A 17,150-nucleotide genomic window follows, 5' to 3' on the forward strand; every position below is an offset into this window, starting at 1 on the left:
GTTGTATTTTTTAAAAAGGCATTTAAGTCAAAAAGCACACCGGGATGCTGTTACGAAATTGAAAAATTTGAAAAGAGGTGGACTTTTCATAATAATGACGGAAACACCCGAATAACGAAAGAATAGGATTGAGATCGTTGAGCGCAAACAAATTGATTGTGATCTAGTCAAAGTGTTAATTGATAATGTACTATTGGCTATAAAAATAAATGCTTCTATGCTTTCTGTACAAGATATTTATAATCATGTATGTAAATACACAGATATTCCCGAAAGCTGGCGAAGTAAAAATTATGCGTTCGAATTTGTCGAATGCATTCATGCAGTAAAAGATTTTTTTGACGAATTACGGAATTCTGCAAGTTTGGTATTATTATATAGCACCGGGTGACGGCCCGACTGCTCAGATGCGTTGATGATCCGCACACACAATATAAAAATTAGAGGGAACGTTGCTCCTGACTCCTCTGCTTCGGCAGAGTTTCAGTACACGGGTACAGAGGACACTTCATGTCATTAGATAAACGACGGCAGAGCAAGTCAAGATTTTTTTATGTTCTAAACCACTGATATATAGGCTGTATACGGTCGGATTTATACTTCAAGAGACCATGGGCTAATATATTTGGGGGTGCCAAAAACAACTTATGATACGAAATCTTTTTGTTTTTTTTCCCTTTTTGTTTACAAAATCGCTCATTTTACTATAAACACTAACTTGCAATGTTTATTGTCATTAATGCATGTGAACCAAATTTATTTCGGTCAATGATGTTGCATAAAACATGTGTAATTCGTGACAATGTCGATAATTAACCTCTTCATTGCCAATTAGCTGAAGGTACTTGGAAATTTGCTCTTATATTTGAGAATTTCACACAATTGTGCATTTTCAGACTTTTTGGCATCCACTTCAATTAAGTCATTAAATTTTACAAACTTATCCTATTAAGTAAGTAATGCATTCTATGGATTTTATTCATTTTTTTCCAAACCTCGGGTTCCTACCAATTTGGGAGCCCCGGGGTATAGTTCATTTGACTCTACGGTACATTTAGACCTGAGCGGAGCTACGGGAATACGTTATAAGACTAGCGAGTGATAAGGATTTTCGAGAGCAGACATAGTTACAGAAGACGCAGATGCTGACCCTTGAGGTTTGGAGATGCCCATGAGAAAAATTCACACGGGCATTAAACAGCAATTAAGTATTAAATGTATTGTAAATACTTAAATGTACTTAAGCATTGTAAATTTTATACTATTTGACTTACTATTGACTAATCGTAAATATTTGTGTTTATAATATTGAAATGTTAATGTAAAATGCTTTTTGTTTCATTTTTTGTTTTGTGTTATGTTGATAATTTTAAAATATTTGTTTAGTTTAATGATGTACCTAGTAAGAAATAATATCCAATCTAATTAATTAAAATTTAATTGTTAGTGACAAAGCACTATTGGACGGATAATGCGATTTACCTATTAGTAGATTATATGTGTCGCCTTGATGATTTTGTTTTGGTAAATACATGTTTTATTATTCAGTTGAAAATGTCCCTTTGAGGCGGACGAAATCGGCCCAAATTTATTAAATAAAAAAGTGGAATAAGTACAAACCTTTTTTGCGTTTTATTAATATTAATCAATAATATAACGCAGTCCCACCATCTATTGACAGTTAACATAATAAAAGATATTAAATAATTACAAGATAAAAAGAACTTTTTATATACAACGTTTTTAAATTTTCTGTTGAATCATATAAACTTGACTTGACTAGCTTAAATGATCAAAAAAATTGTACTTGATAAAAATACTGAATAATGAAATGGCATTTCATATTGATTTCCATAGTAACGCACGTATATATTAATAATTTAGTTGCTAGGACCCCCTAGCAACCAATAATGGTATCGAAATACCTTTTCATAGAAAACAGAATTAACTAAAAATGAATTCAATTCTACTTTAAGATGGCTAAAATATTTAAAAAATGCATTGGCATCGTGTTCTGATATATTCTAAAAGTTTCAAATGTCTAGCTAGTCGGGAAGTTAGTTAAAAATCGATTGCAAGATTTGTACCGGACAAACAATCACCGGACAAATAACCACCGGACAAATAAGAATACGACCTAAGAAAAACGTTGTAAAATAAAACATTAGTTATATTTACAGGATGTGTATGCGTTAATTTTTAGACACAGAGTGTGAAAAATACGCATCCTGCATGTAAACCCGCTCCTGGCATTTTGTGTGTTGTGATCTAGTCCAAAAAATAATCCGAAATTTTACTAAAATAGCATAGTGGCGGTATTTAAATTTAAAGAGAGGTGTATATACAATGAAAAATTAAATCCAAGATACGATTGTCTCGAAACGTACCGGAAAAAATATTCCAGAAAGAGTTTTTGATGTCTATAATAAGAGTGACTTTAGGTGCAATGGCTTAAACTTGTAAGTTGAAATTGAAAAATGCAGCAAAAACAACTGCCAGACAACGCCCTCGTTCGAAAGCGTCACGTAGCAAGCACTTAGCACTTCCAATTGGCCATCGCAGAATAAAAATGTTGGCCTTCTAAAATAGTTTTCTTTCAAACTGAATCATTTTGATGTTCGAGAGAGCGCATCGTGGGCTGCGTTCCAGGGACAGACAACACTGTTCAAAAACGGAAAATCTTCTTTTGATTATCTCCTAACGGAAATGGATATATTGTTATCATTCTACTAGACTAGATAGAAAAATAGTGGATTATACCTTACTGGTACCTATACCTAATTTACTCCAGTCTAGTGTGTGTATACGGTGGAATTTCTTCGTATTCTCTAAGGGTCCCTTCCTGCTAGGGTGACAAAAAAATTTACCTGTATCGTATTTGTTACGATGCATACAAGAGTGTATTGATGTTTAAATGTGTGCTCGGATATAGAGCATGAATTCAGCGAATCCAATGGCTAACAACTATTCCTTGTCAAATTAGTTCATAACATAAATCCACATAGCAATATTGCAGTGCTAACAATATTGGGCCCCTATGCAAAAGTCATAAAGCTCCCTTCTGTGTTTTTAGATCCATAAAAAGCTGGCAAGCAAAATAAACTTCGAGAGCTTTTTTTAGTTTTCAACTTCAATTTTTTCATTGATTTATTTGTAATTTATATATTGTCATCCATATTTTTTGTGAACGGTAGGTAGGTTTGTATAATTATATAATAGCAACAATTCTTAACAACTTTACTGTCAGTTTGAGGTTTAGGGCCTCTTGTTCGGTTGGGCCCCAATTAATTGCATACTATTGAGGTGTGGTGGTTACATGTAAATTGTACGTAAAACATTTCACCGTGGCACAGTTCGCCGTGAGTTTTCTTATCGGTAAGAGATGACCGTATGTATACTATACGGTCTCCAATTTTATTAGATTCAATATGAACATTAATTAATTTTTCATAGCTGATTTTGTCAAAATTCACGAATTCAAGAATGAAAACCTAACCTAACAAATAATCCAGTATATCGCCTGTTTTCAAAATTTGTTTGCTGCTGGCTTCCTGTAAAGTGTAAACCGACAAGAACCGTATTTTATTTAGACATGAATTTCATGTCAGTACTATACGACCCAAAGAGGTTGGACGGTCTTATGCGGCCATAATATATTTCCGGTACAACATTACACGGTGAGGTGTGATACGGCGAACTGCATTGGTAAAAGTTTCCGGACACGCGGTGTGGTAGCTACGTCACTGTACTTATTACATACTTAGGTACTCAGGTAGTTTTATGGACATTTATACGTTTTGTAGATTCCAAAATCTCAATAAATTAGTAATCTACTTCAAGTCTTTTTGGAAATAATCGGAAAGGCTGCTACTGGGCGGGCTATGGAGTTTTACGTGTAGCTAAAGAGAAATTAAGTTATTTTGTTAGAATTAGAAATATTTAAAAATGTGACAATGGTGATAAAACTTTCTTGAAACAAATGAAACTGTCAATAAATAATGTAAAGTTAATTTACAAATAAGTATGTACTTCCAATTTCGTTACACGTAATTTTGTTTGGTGGTAGGTACGTGTTGTTTTCGCAATTCCGGGATTTCGACATAAAAAAATCGAGCTGAATCCCGCGCGACTGCGTACCGTAGGTCCATAGTAGGGAATCCAATCCCGAGCCAAAATTTTGATCCCGGGATTTCGGGATTACGATTTTGTTTGACAACCCGGGATTGGCATATACAAACTACATTAATAAAATCAAAATCAAAGATAATAGTATAATTTTATAGTATTTAAGACATTTATTGTTAATATTGTTTACGTTGAATCTTGGAATTATATAGGTTTAATGGAGTAAATAATATTGTATGAATTTTCATTTTATGTAGGTATTGAAAACAAATGTGTCCTTTGATACTTCTCTTGCCATTTTTTAACACCACACTACATTTTTTTGCACTTAGCTGTAGCTCCATCCACTGATGTCAAATAGTATTTCCATATTGAATTTATGTCACCATCTTTCTTGTGAATGTAAAATTTAAATTCTTTATCCATTTTTAATGGGCAAAAACATTTTACTGAAATACCCGTGGGTGTCCTGTTGAAATGCGATCTTAGAACTGATTGTAATAAAAAAGGTTCCAGATTATACAGTATCTGAAAAGAGTGATTTTTTGTTGATTCGTCATATTTTCAAATTTCTGATTGTTATTATTTTAGAACGAGAGTCAATAAATAGCAATAAATGACGTTTTTATTGACGACAAATGTATTAACTCCCCCAGATTTTATGATCGAGTTTAGATTTTAATGCATTTGACATCCATTAAAACATTATTCATCACCTTAAACGAGGTCTACTTTTTCTATTTAATATTTTTCGTCGTTTTAATTCATTTAAATAAACGGATTTATTATTTTTTGATGTTGTTATGATTGCGTATGGCAGCAAAATTATGCGTGAGCATCCGGCGATTCCCCCTATGACTTGTACAGGTATATTATAATTTTGTACACATACTAATTGATTGTGATTGATAAAAAAAATCAATCCCGAAGGTTTCGGGATTATGTTTACTAATCCCGGGATTCATAGGTATCGAAAATTGTCCGGGATCCCGGGATTGGATTCCCTAATCACTGGAGTCTGGACGATTTCATTATGTTTTAACGTTAACAAGTGTATCTACGTCCACTTTACGTGTCACAGCTCTTATGACTTGACCTCGCACTGGGGCTAGGTCGAATCATTATTGAAATAGAATTGTTATTTTCAATACTTGGGATCATTCACTTGTTATTCCCGAAACGTGTTATAAATCTTTTGCAATGTGCGCCGCAATTGTTTTTCAATTTATCTTCATGTAAAACATCGTTTATCCAAATTGGCGTGCGTAGTGTTTTATTGTTACCTATATTATATACATTACCACGTATATATACGTGTCGATAATCAGTGACGTCTCTGGGCAAAGCGCCGCAAAGACTTAGACTGCCGCCCCCTATAATTTAACCACGTTTTTATTAGCTCGTATTCTTGTTTGTCCGGTACAGATTTTTTCTTGCGCAGTACAATTTTTTTCTTATTTGTCCCCGACTAGCTAGACAGGCGTGCGCAACTCAAACGTATAACCATGTGTGAAAATGTTGGTAGACAATGTCTTTTTTTTATTATACGTTTATACGGTTATACGTTTGAGTTGCGTAGGCGTCTATAACGCCGTGGGTCCCAGGTTCGAATCCCGTGTCCGGCAAATACATATATTGTTTTTAAATTTGTGTTTGGAGTCAGAGTATGGACCTAATAGGCTGAGCAAGTGGCCAACATACATTTCTCGTAAAAACAAAAATCTGTAAATACAAACCCCTACTCGGTGTAGGCCCATATGATCCGATCAGGATCGGATATGGTCAAAAGAAATGTACCTAAATGTTATCGTGATTCATCTCTGAGACAATCATTCGTTACATATTATTATGTTATAAAAGGAAATGGTCCTCGAACAATTTACTAAACATGGTTGCTGATTTATGCCAGGCGCGGGTGCATTGCTTCGTGGTGAGTGATGGTTTAAGTGTCCAAAGAGCCTCGAAATGATATTGCACCGGACATATTATTATTTGTGGGCAATGAGAATGCAATGTACGAGGACGTTTTATGTGTTTTCCAGCGGTTTGCTTGTATGATTTGTGATGCCTGTGACAGTAAGTTGTCTAAAGAAACATCGTACAATAAATATTTTTGTAAAATTCCAAATAGGCTCATTGCTCTTAATGTATAGATATATATCGTCACCGTTCAGGCAAAAGTCACCAACCCTAAAAACATAGTTTTGAGATATCGCAATTTGAAAGTTTGAAAATGCAGGAAAAATCAGATTTTAATGTTTTTAAAGTTTTATCTACATTAAATTATTTTCTCATGTCTTCTTAATAATTTCTTTAAGGTAATTTTACTTTTTGATGCTAATTAAAACATCTGGACGGTTTTGAAGGAGGCAAGGTAGGTCAATTATGGTTTGGTGACTTTTGCTTGTTAATAATCTTAACAATGTTAGCCAAAAGAAGGATCAGTAAAACTCACCATCCATAGTATAGTGACTTTTGCTTGTATATTTATAACGAAGGATTTTTTTTTATATAGTGAATAATGTCTATTCACCCATAATGACTTTTGCTTGTTAAGATTTTATCGTAAGTCATTTAGTGAAAAACAAATAATTCGGATTTAAGCAAAATTTTACTAACTAATGTACCGTGGTGAGTTTTGCATCTTAAAGAACATAATTTTACGCTTCGGGTGACATACTCAACTCAAAACTGCCATTTTCAGGGTTGGTGACTTTTGCCTGAACGGTGACGATATGTATATTGTCTGTGTGTGTTTTGGATCAACAATCCCTTTTAATAGGTACGTAGATAGTTTTTTTTTTTTTTTTTTTTAATAGATGTGGGAACAAAATTAAATATTTCCGTTTTTATAATTTGGATTATCCAACTTTTAGTTGGCTTCAACATGAACAAAAATAGTTGGTATTTAATAATAGTAATATAGATATTATTTAATAATAGGATTACCAACGGCTACAGGGCTGTCATAAAAGTCGGTGAATCGATTAAATTCGACGAACATGCAGGACCGAGAGAGACAATCCAGCAGTTTTTAATAATATTATTATGCCGGCGCTCCATTGGCACGCAAGTCAGACGATTTACAGCCTTCGGACTTCTTTTTCGCGTGGAGCACCCCAGATCTGCGGACTTTTTAATCCGCAGACTAGCCTCGTTGGACTTCAAACATGTTTGATATTTTACTCTCCGAGTTGCCAGACTTCGTCCATCGATCACCATACAAATTCGATTTGACATTAATACGCGATCATTCGGACCGAAAAAAATCTGTAATTTTTTAAATATTTTTATTGATTGATTTGTTAATTTACACATTAGAAAATGAGAGATTTATCAATTATTTTATTATTTTTATTTATGAAATTCATAAAAAAACGCAAAACTTGTGTTGTTTTCACTGCTATATTATTGTATGCAAGTCTACATATAAGTAACACATACTTATAGGATTATCGGAAGACGTTAATCGCAACTTTTGTCTTTTGACAGCTCGACTTTTTTATTCGTTCGTTGATCAGTAGCAGAGCATAAACAAATCGGACGATTTATTGTCCTCGGACTTTTGGCTCGCCAATGGAGCGCTGGCATTATGTACTTATATGCTTCGACCTCCAGTGGTGCTGCAATAGTGATTTACAAGTTGTCGGATGTGGTGTGACCTTCTGCTTGCCTAATTGGCTAATGTACAGGATCACGGATTTTAATATAATAGCAGGAAGCGATGAAAAAAATCCAGGGAATAGTTGTTTTCATTTCGAATTTAGAAGTCGATTTAAAGCTAGAAACAAATCTCCCGCTCTTTTCCATTGTCATGCGCAATCATCGTTTTATACAATCGTATTAGCTCGGGTAATTCTAAAAGAAACTATCGCACGAACTGATGTCCACGTGGCACTCTGGTTCGACTATTTTCACTGCCAAACAAAAAATGATCACATGCCACAAGTTACATATTATTCTTAGGCCGAAGATTCGCCGTATGATCTTTTCAGTTATTGTTTTTTAAATAATTTTAAATATTACCATGATTTGGGATAGTGAAATTCGTGCAAAATTTATCAATATAACGGATAGACGGAAGAGTTACATTTACAAAGCTCATCGAAAAGTGAGAGGTGAGTCGAAAGTTTCTCGTTCACCGTCTGAAAATCTTTTTCTAGAAGTTTTCCGCCAGTCTGTCTATGCTCATAATACGGGATCATTTATAATATTATATGTATCATTTATTTGTATTACAATGGCGACTGATATTATCACTAATATTGTTTATTTATTATAACATAACTATTGCCTATTACGATGAGCATCATAAAAATATCTAATAATACACATGGGAAAACAACAAATTTGATTAATTATTGGACTTTTTTTGTGAATTATCATTCGAATTCTTTTTTTTTAATAAAATGTTGGATGACGTTCGAAATGATAAACCTCTATAATAATAAAGTCGATAGCATCGAATCATCCTACTAACCCAGGGTTGGCGAACCTTTTTATGTACGCGTGCCAATATTTCCCAAATATTATTTTTCAACTGTCTGACGTGCCGAACAGTTTTTCATAAGGAAAAAATAGTTTTTAAAAATTCTATTAAAAACTGATGATATTCTAGATACCACTCACAGAACATAGCACACGTATAGCTTTATCACTTTTTTCAATTACGCCATACATTTCGGTCCACCAATTTTGAATCTGAATCTGAATGAAGTCTGCCAGAATTACTACTTCACCAAGTTTTTATTCTTTTTGTCGGTAGAAATGAAATTGTTTGTTAATTTATTAATTAGTTTGGTTCTTATCGCACAAATTGACACGAGAATTGGTCCTGTGGTCTCAAGTATCGTAAATCGATCAAAATTAGAGGTTCGCGGCGCAGCATCCTCCGCCGCCTGATGAGGTTAGTGTGTAATATTATATAGGATGCAATCAGTCTAAGGACAGACCTATGCAATTATATTATATTTACATTAAATGTAATGCTTATTCTTGAAGAGTATTTGCCTGCTATTTTTATACAATGCGATCTGTCTTTTATTATTATTATATGTATTTTTTTTCTCTTCAAACGCGTGTCATGCAAAATCATCTCGCGTGCCATATGTTCGCCACCCCTGTACTGTGGATACATTAACATAGTACCTACTCAAATTCCAAATATAAAAATATTGTAATGATTGTTTGAAAGTTGTACAAACAATTATCTTGAATGTCCATAGAGACTTTTAATGCTGTCGTAGTAATTTATTTTTTAATTTAGAAATTTCTCACATTAAATTAAGAAAATCTACCATGACCTAATATCATTTTGTCTAATAAATAAATTATTATGATGCTTGTTTTCCTGCGTCTATATATAAAACGATTCTCGTAAATATAGAATCAACAAGAAAGCTAGTTTTCTGTTGACGTTTGTGTTTCTATTTTTATTTGGGGGATCAGTGCAGTGTGTATGAGTTTGCCAAGTAAAAAATATATTAAAAAAATAGAATCATCCATATTGACTATACATTATACATATTAATATTATTACTCGAGAATCGCCTGAATTAAGTCTTCTTATTCGAGTGCCTTTTCACCATTACATGCTGGTGATTGCAATATGATGTTTGTAGGAAATGATACAAATAGATAAATTTAATTAACCATTGTTCAACGAATAATTCACAAGATTTTAAGAATGTACCATTCTAATTATTGAACATACATAATTCTGAAAACACTCATGAGAAAATGTAGCCAACGGAAAAAATCTTTTTTGAAAAAAGTAAGACACCCGGCAAGCATAGAACCTACGTATCTTGGGTATCGTACCCCGTACCACTATACTACGACTGCCATGCTTAATTGCGACAAATTTTAACTATTGGCCTTTTTAATACATGCTCATTAGCGTTTTCCAAATTGAGTTACGGTAGGCGATCGGTTTTAGAATGACGTCACGGATCACTCCATTATTTTCTGTTGTAACTTACTTGAACTTGCTAATAATTTTAATTAACTATTTCTTTTATTCAACGAATAATTCACAAGATTTTTTTTTGTGTTTTGAGTGCTTTCAGAATTATGTATGTTCAATAATTAGAATGGTACATTCTTAAAATCTTGTAAATTATCCGTTGAATAAAAGAAATAGTTAATTAAAATTATTATCAAGTTCAAGTAAGTTACAACAGAAAATATTGGAGTGATCCATGACGTCGGTTAGTAATTAAAGTAATAAATACCTACTTTAATTTAGAATACAAAAACCGATCGCCTACCGTAAATCAATTTGGAGAGCGCTTATGAGCAGGTATTAAAAAGGCCAATAATTAAAGTGTGCCACAATTGCATGGCAGTTGTAGCATAGTGGTAATGCACAGGGCGCGATACCCAAGAGAGGTAGGTTCGATTCCTGCCGGGTGTCTTAATTTTTTCAAAAAAGATTTTTTTAGGCTCTCTAAGCTTCTGGATCGTGAAAATCTATTTTTACTCCATCCACTTGGCCGATATAACACAATAATACACCACAAACCTACCATAAATAATCAACGATATAATCAAAAATACGAGAAACTATTATATTTCCGTCGAAAAATTTACCAAGTGATTTTGATTTACTGAGTGATTTTCTGAAAACAGCGTGACCCAAATATGCAGTGTACATTCGTGTGAGAAACGCGTTTTTTCATAACTTTGACGTGTCATATTGTGTGTTAGAACGCCTGCCCCATGGCACGTAAGTTTTCGCCCACATCGCCACACGTGCTTGTGTTTATATTAAAAATTTGAATCTATTTTAACTGTTCAATCACGGTTTTATCTTAATTCTAAAATATTAAGTTATGAAGCTATCAATAGTAATACTATGCAATGTTTTATAATGTCATATTTTCAGTTTAAATTATAAGCACGAGCTTTCTACAATCTAGAAAGCTCGTTTATTAATCTAGATCAGTGGTTCTCACATGAAATTTAACTGTGGCCGCACAATTGAAATTGACAGTTCTATGGAAACGTCTGGTGGCCAAACCAAATATCACTTTTGTTGTGATTGAAAAAATTAAAGCTAAATTTTAGGGTCTAGGACGATTTGGCACCGGGACAACTGGTCGCCACGGAATTCGAAAATAAATAGACGTTAGGTACTTATAGGTACTTAAAAAAAATATAAGTATTTAATATTATTATTTATATTTAAATGATTATATTATGATTTAATAGTTGGTGAGAATGTAAATATGCAGACGTAAACAATGATTTAATCGTGCATATGTTTAAGTTCCAACGAAAAAAGAGTTTTTTATTTTATATAAAGCCTTAGGCATGGTAATTCTCAATCTGCAATACAGAATACATTATGTTAAGAGTAAAATGAATTAAAACTACTAAGTAGTAGATAGAAACTGATTAAAATACCTCGTCTACGTTCTGTATACGTGTCTATGACAGTGCGGCGTCCAATTGTCCGGAGTCCAGTCGTCCCATTCCAAAATTTTATTTACTAAAAAAATGGATCAATTTATTTATAGACAAGTCCATTTAATAAAAGACATTTGAACATTTTAGTACATAATTATCTATTTATTTAAAAATAATGATAATGGAAATTCCTCAATACCTACTCCTTTTTTAGGTATTACATCTGTCAATTGGCTTTGATATTCGTTTTTTTATGAACTGCATTACGCTGAATGATCTTTTACAGTACCTATACAGTAGTAGGGAATTCGACAATATTAATAAAGCAATTGTTGCCTATTCTTTGAATTGATTTGATTCTCGGTCAACGTATAACTTCGACCAAAATTTTTCAACCGTGCTATTATTAAAATGTTTTTTAAGTACTAACTTGGTCATGACTCATTTCCAATTAAGCATATTTAACGTGAGCCTAGTTAATTAAATAAAATACTGAAAATTATGTTAATCTCGTTTGTAGTCCTATGAAATTTTCATTTGTCATAATATGAAAAGGCGAAGTTACGAAAGAGTTTTAACACAATTCAATTCATTGAACTTTTTATCAAGTTCCACATTTTGAAATTGAAGACAGTCTATTATTTTAAGTTCTAATTTTAATTTAGAAGTTGTGTTCGTAATTTTATATATTATGAAATCGCTAAAAGAATATAAAATAGAAAAATTGTCATTTTCAACATCTGATACGAGACTTTTCACTGTGTTTTTTAATTTGTATGTGTATTTAACTAATTTCATAATTTTATAAATAAAATTTTGAACTATTATCCTGTAAAGCGCTGGTGGCCGCACATGAGAACCACTGATCTAGATCCAGAATCTAGATTTAAAAAACTATCTAAGTATTTTTTTTTCTTTTAACCGATTGTATATTATGATAGGTATGTACCATGGAAAGTGTTATCTTCTGGGTATGATGATAATGGACTTTTCAGTCAGATTAAATTGTGTAGTCAATATAACAAGAGTTTACTAAAACTGCAACAACTACTTTATTGTACACTTAATTTCAATATTTTTTAAAACTTGTGTACTTATTGAAACTCTTCAATTTATACTTTTAAATAAGTAGGTAGATTTTCACGTCGAGTCTATAAAAGTACATTTGTCCAAGGATAAGCAGCGACAAATTGACGCCGATAAAAGGCGTCTCATTTTCAGATAGCCATACCATGCATACACATACATATTGGAATACGATTAAGAATCTAAACACAAGATTTTGCTTCTAGTTATTACCTACATGCCCTTGCCGTTGTAAAATATAATGATATAATATTTTTTTATATAAACGCTGTCGCGAAGCTATTATTTAAGTGTTAAGAAATAAACGTTTTTTTTGTGTTGATAACTAATTTCTATTTCATCTCGTAAACAAAAACATGTAAATATTTTTTGCTTTTCTGGTGTTGATATAGTAGTTATTAAAGACGACGCCCACTCTCGATATGCAAGAATTTTATTTCTGTACATCCCGTGGTTTCATATGTTCCGAAATCGCGATGAGTAACTCAATGGCATAGACGAGATTCATTCAGAAGATAATAATATTGTTATCGAGTTATTTAGAGGTATCACTTGACCGGATATTTATTACATCGATCACGACCTTAACAACGAAAAGGGCACGGGCGCATATTACAGTGTTTTTCTTCGCTTTCTCGTGGGCAACGGAAACTTGTAAACATGTTTTTAATCAATAAATAAAAACACAAATTTATTTTGTCAGATATCATAGAATCGGACCTGCTTTAATCCCCAATGCCTGACAATGCTTGTGTCTACGCAGGATACTGTGTAATATTTATTGTATTTATTTTGGTACCTACATACCTAAACGTGGTAAATATTAATTCATATCTACTTTAGTGCGTATCTCCAGTTTTTCACCAAAAAATAAAATAACCCAAATAACTAATGCAATAACAATAAAAATAAATGTAAATTTACGCACAATAGTGTTATTCTCAAAAATATTTAAGAAAATTTATCAAGACCAAATTCTTTGACTATTTCTATTTTACAGCTGATATGTAATTTCTTCATTAAAGCTATCATTCTCTACAACATTCCTACAATTTTTTTTCTAGGTACAACTAAAAACACTGTCTTTTTACTTAGCATGGCAGATTAGCTGTCGACTGAAAAACACTTAGAGCGGCGTTCGTATTTGTACACCTATCAGTACACACCAGTAAACACAAAAATAATACGAAATACGTTACTACTTACTGGGTTTGATTGTAAGAATGTACGATTCTCGTGTGAGTATAAAAATATGGAAAAAGCTTAAAGACGTGTTAAAGAATATTATTTTAACTTCAATATTTACGTATGTATCCATAATATTCATTAAAGTTTGTCACGTAAACGCAACGCAAACATTGGTAATATGATAATATTTAATGGTTTGTCTCTCATTAAGCCATAAAACAAAATTGCCGTCAAAGTATTGGTCTATGGCCACTGGCTTTCGCATTAAATTTATATGTAATATCTTGAGAATAGTATCTGCAACTATCACGAAACGTCAAGTAAAGAAGATCACTCGGTGTCAACCAAAGAGATGGAGGAGTCCAATCTCTTTGGTGTCAACCCAAAAACCAAATACGATAACACACAATGGTGAAAGTCTTAAGTAGGTTACTATTACAAAATTAAATTATATCAAGTTAATGCTTTCTCAATGAATAGTAACATATAGGAAATTCAAAATTGACCTCCCTTCGGTGATTAGACCAAAACTGGCTTCTAACGGTCTTATAACAAGGAGTTAGTAACAACGCAGATAGGTACATATTAATATTGGGTTTTAAATATCAAATATTAACTTGGTCACATTGTCATATATTCCCAGAAATCAAGACTCACCTAACGTCGAGAATCGCGGGGTGAGTCGCTTGATTTTAATTCTTGCAAATTTAATTCGATTTTTGAATTCGCTACCAGCCGTGAAAATAGATCATAATTTAGTTTTCTGTTAAATTCAGAGGCTGTTTTTTATTTGAATAGTAAGTTACCTGGTGCTTTAGTTAAGTATATTTTTCAATCATTGAACTCCTCAATAATGAGAGTAAAAAACTTTCTTAACGGTTATTATATTACTATTTACAGTAGGTAGGCATATTTTTGGCGGCATTCCCACAGACAACACGTCAATAGCGAACATAAAGAGTGTTGCGATGTCGGGTGATACAGCAGGAAAGATAAATATTATTGCAAGTAATAAAAAAAAAAATTTATTAATTATTTTCACCGTTTATTTTTTTTAATGTTTAGTTATATCGTTATATATACATTTAATTTTACTTTTCCCCCAAACTATGAATGTAGATCCAACAACGGTTTCATTATGGTATTGGATATACAAGACAGATTAATACATTACTAGCGATAGCCCGTAGTAGCGATAAAAGAAAATGGTTGGATCTGAGCGCGCACCTCTCTATCAACATCTCACCTAACCAATCCGCCGCTGTTTTCTGACTAGGTACTTAATTTTTTCATGATTCAATTTTATTTTGCCTGCGAGATTCAACAGTGGTTGGATGTAGATGCGAATCCCTCTTCCTGCACCTCAACACCTCACCACTCCACCGCTGCTATCTGACCAATATACGCACTCATGATGAGTTGTTGCAAGTGCGTTATTTTCGAGAAGTTTTATCTTGAGATTTTTAAGATATCGAGATAAAAAATCTATTAGTTTGGCACCAATAATGTTGCATTCTATTCTTCCAATCTCGCGATCCTGTAAAAACTCACGAATGTTAACTATGCTTAATGGGTGTGGTGATAATATTTATTTGGAAAACATAATGAACATATTGAAGATTTAATGTGTGGGACTATTGAGTACTTTTCAAGTAATCTGAGCAGTCAATTGAAATTTATTGTTCTCTTCAGAGTCAGATTTTATATAGATAAGACTTTCAAGAAATAAAAACAGTGTTATTTATCCAAAATTAAAGTAACCGAAAAGTTGAATAATATAATGAAGAAATATTGGATAATATATTTCTTATGGTTTTAGATTGATTTAAAAATAAACTGGCAATGTCAGGGCCGGGATAGGATTAAAGGAGGCTATAGTCAAGGGCCCACAAATCGACAAGAGCCTCAAATCATGAACAATTAATTGAAAAACACATAAAAATGTCAAATGTGCAAACTTTTAGAAGATATGAAGAGCCTGATTTGTACATTTCTACAATGAGACAAATGTTCGTTTTCCGAATTTTTACGAAATATTTAGTCAATTCTATTGGCCAAAATCGATTTAGTTCGCGTATTTAAATGTGAATGTAGCCTGAAGGGGACTTGGGGCCACTAACACGTATTAGCTCAAGGCTCCTTGAAGTGTAAATTCGGCTCTAGGCAATGTAGGTACTTAACAGTAGGTAATTCACAAATATGTCGAAATTCTGGTATTATAACATTTTCTATCCCGGGATCAACAGATTGAGCAGGGTCACGGTATTGCAAACCCTCGAATATAATCGTTATGCTGGTTTAGATCATTTAAAATATATCGGTAGGTATTATTAGCTTTTCATATACTCGATGATTGATTACCCCTTTTCCTTATGATCTAAATGTTTCGGAAGAACCAAAACACCGACGCAGTATATACTCTCTCGGAAGACGAAAATGTAAGTTAGTGTATTGAAAATGCGCCGAAAATAGTGGCGTCGTCCATATAACCCTTCAAAACGCAATGTACACTCCAGTACATATTTCAATCTGCCAAACAACAATATAATCTACTACAATAAACACGAAATGAACATTAGTTGATGGAACTGAATCTGTTGTATTCGTCCATTGTATTCATAATTTAAAAAAAAAATCTATCTATTGCGACGAATTTTGCATCATCATCATCATCAGGGGCGCGACAACCCGGTGTGGGTCTTTCCAACAGCTCCCTCCACCTGTCCCTATCCAGTGTGGCCGCTTTCCGATTCGGTACCCCTAGAACACGGGAGTCACTGGCAGCTCCATCCAACCAGCGAATCTTTGGCCTGCCTCTTCTTCTACGCCCCCATTGGATTGGCGGACATCACTCTCTTTAATTTATTTTATTTTGTTAACTGTCAATTCATGGTGGAACTGCATTGTATTGTTGTTTAATTTAATAAAATGCAATTTTTGTGTGGTACTTATTCCACTTTTAATCAATAAATTAGGACCGGTTTTGTCCGCCTCAGAGGGAAAAGTTGAAAATGTCTCTTTGAGGTGGACGAAACCGGTCCTAATTTATTGATTAAAAGTGGAATAAGTACTAAAAAAAATGCGTTTTATTAAATTAAACAACAATCACTCTCTTTGCCGGTTTATTGTCATTCATACGGTGCACATGACGTAGCCATCGCAGTCTCCCAATCTTGATTGATTGAACTGCGCTGCAATCTTCATATAGCCCGTACAGCTCAGCATTATAACTTCTCCTCCACTTGGTGCCGTCCCTGGTCGGTCCATATATATGGCGGAGAATTTTTCTTTCAAAAATGTTCAGGGCTTAATTAATAGAACTTAATTTCCAGGTTTCCAAT

Source organism: Rhyacophila brunnea, unplaced genomic scaffold (assembly GCF_057557595.1).
Source record: "Rhyacophila brunnea isolate RB1 unplaced genomic scaffold, BYU_Rbru_1.0 scaffold_20, whole genome shotgun sequence".
In the NCBI taxonomy this organism is placed as follows: domain Eukaryota; kingdom Metazoa; phylum Arthropoda; class Insecta; order Trichoptera; family Rhyacophilidae; genus Rhyacophila; species Rhyacophila brunnea.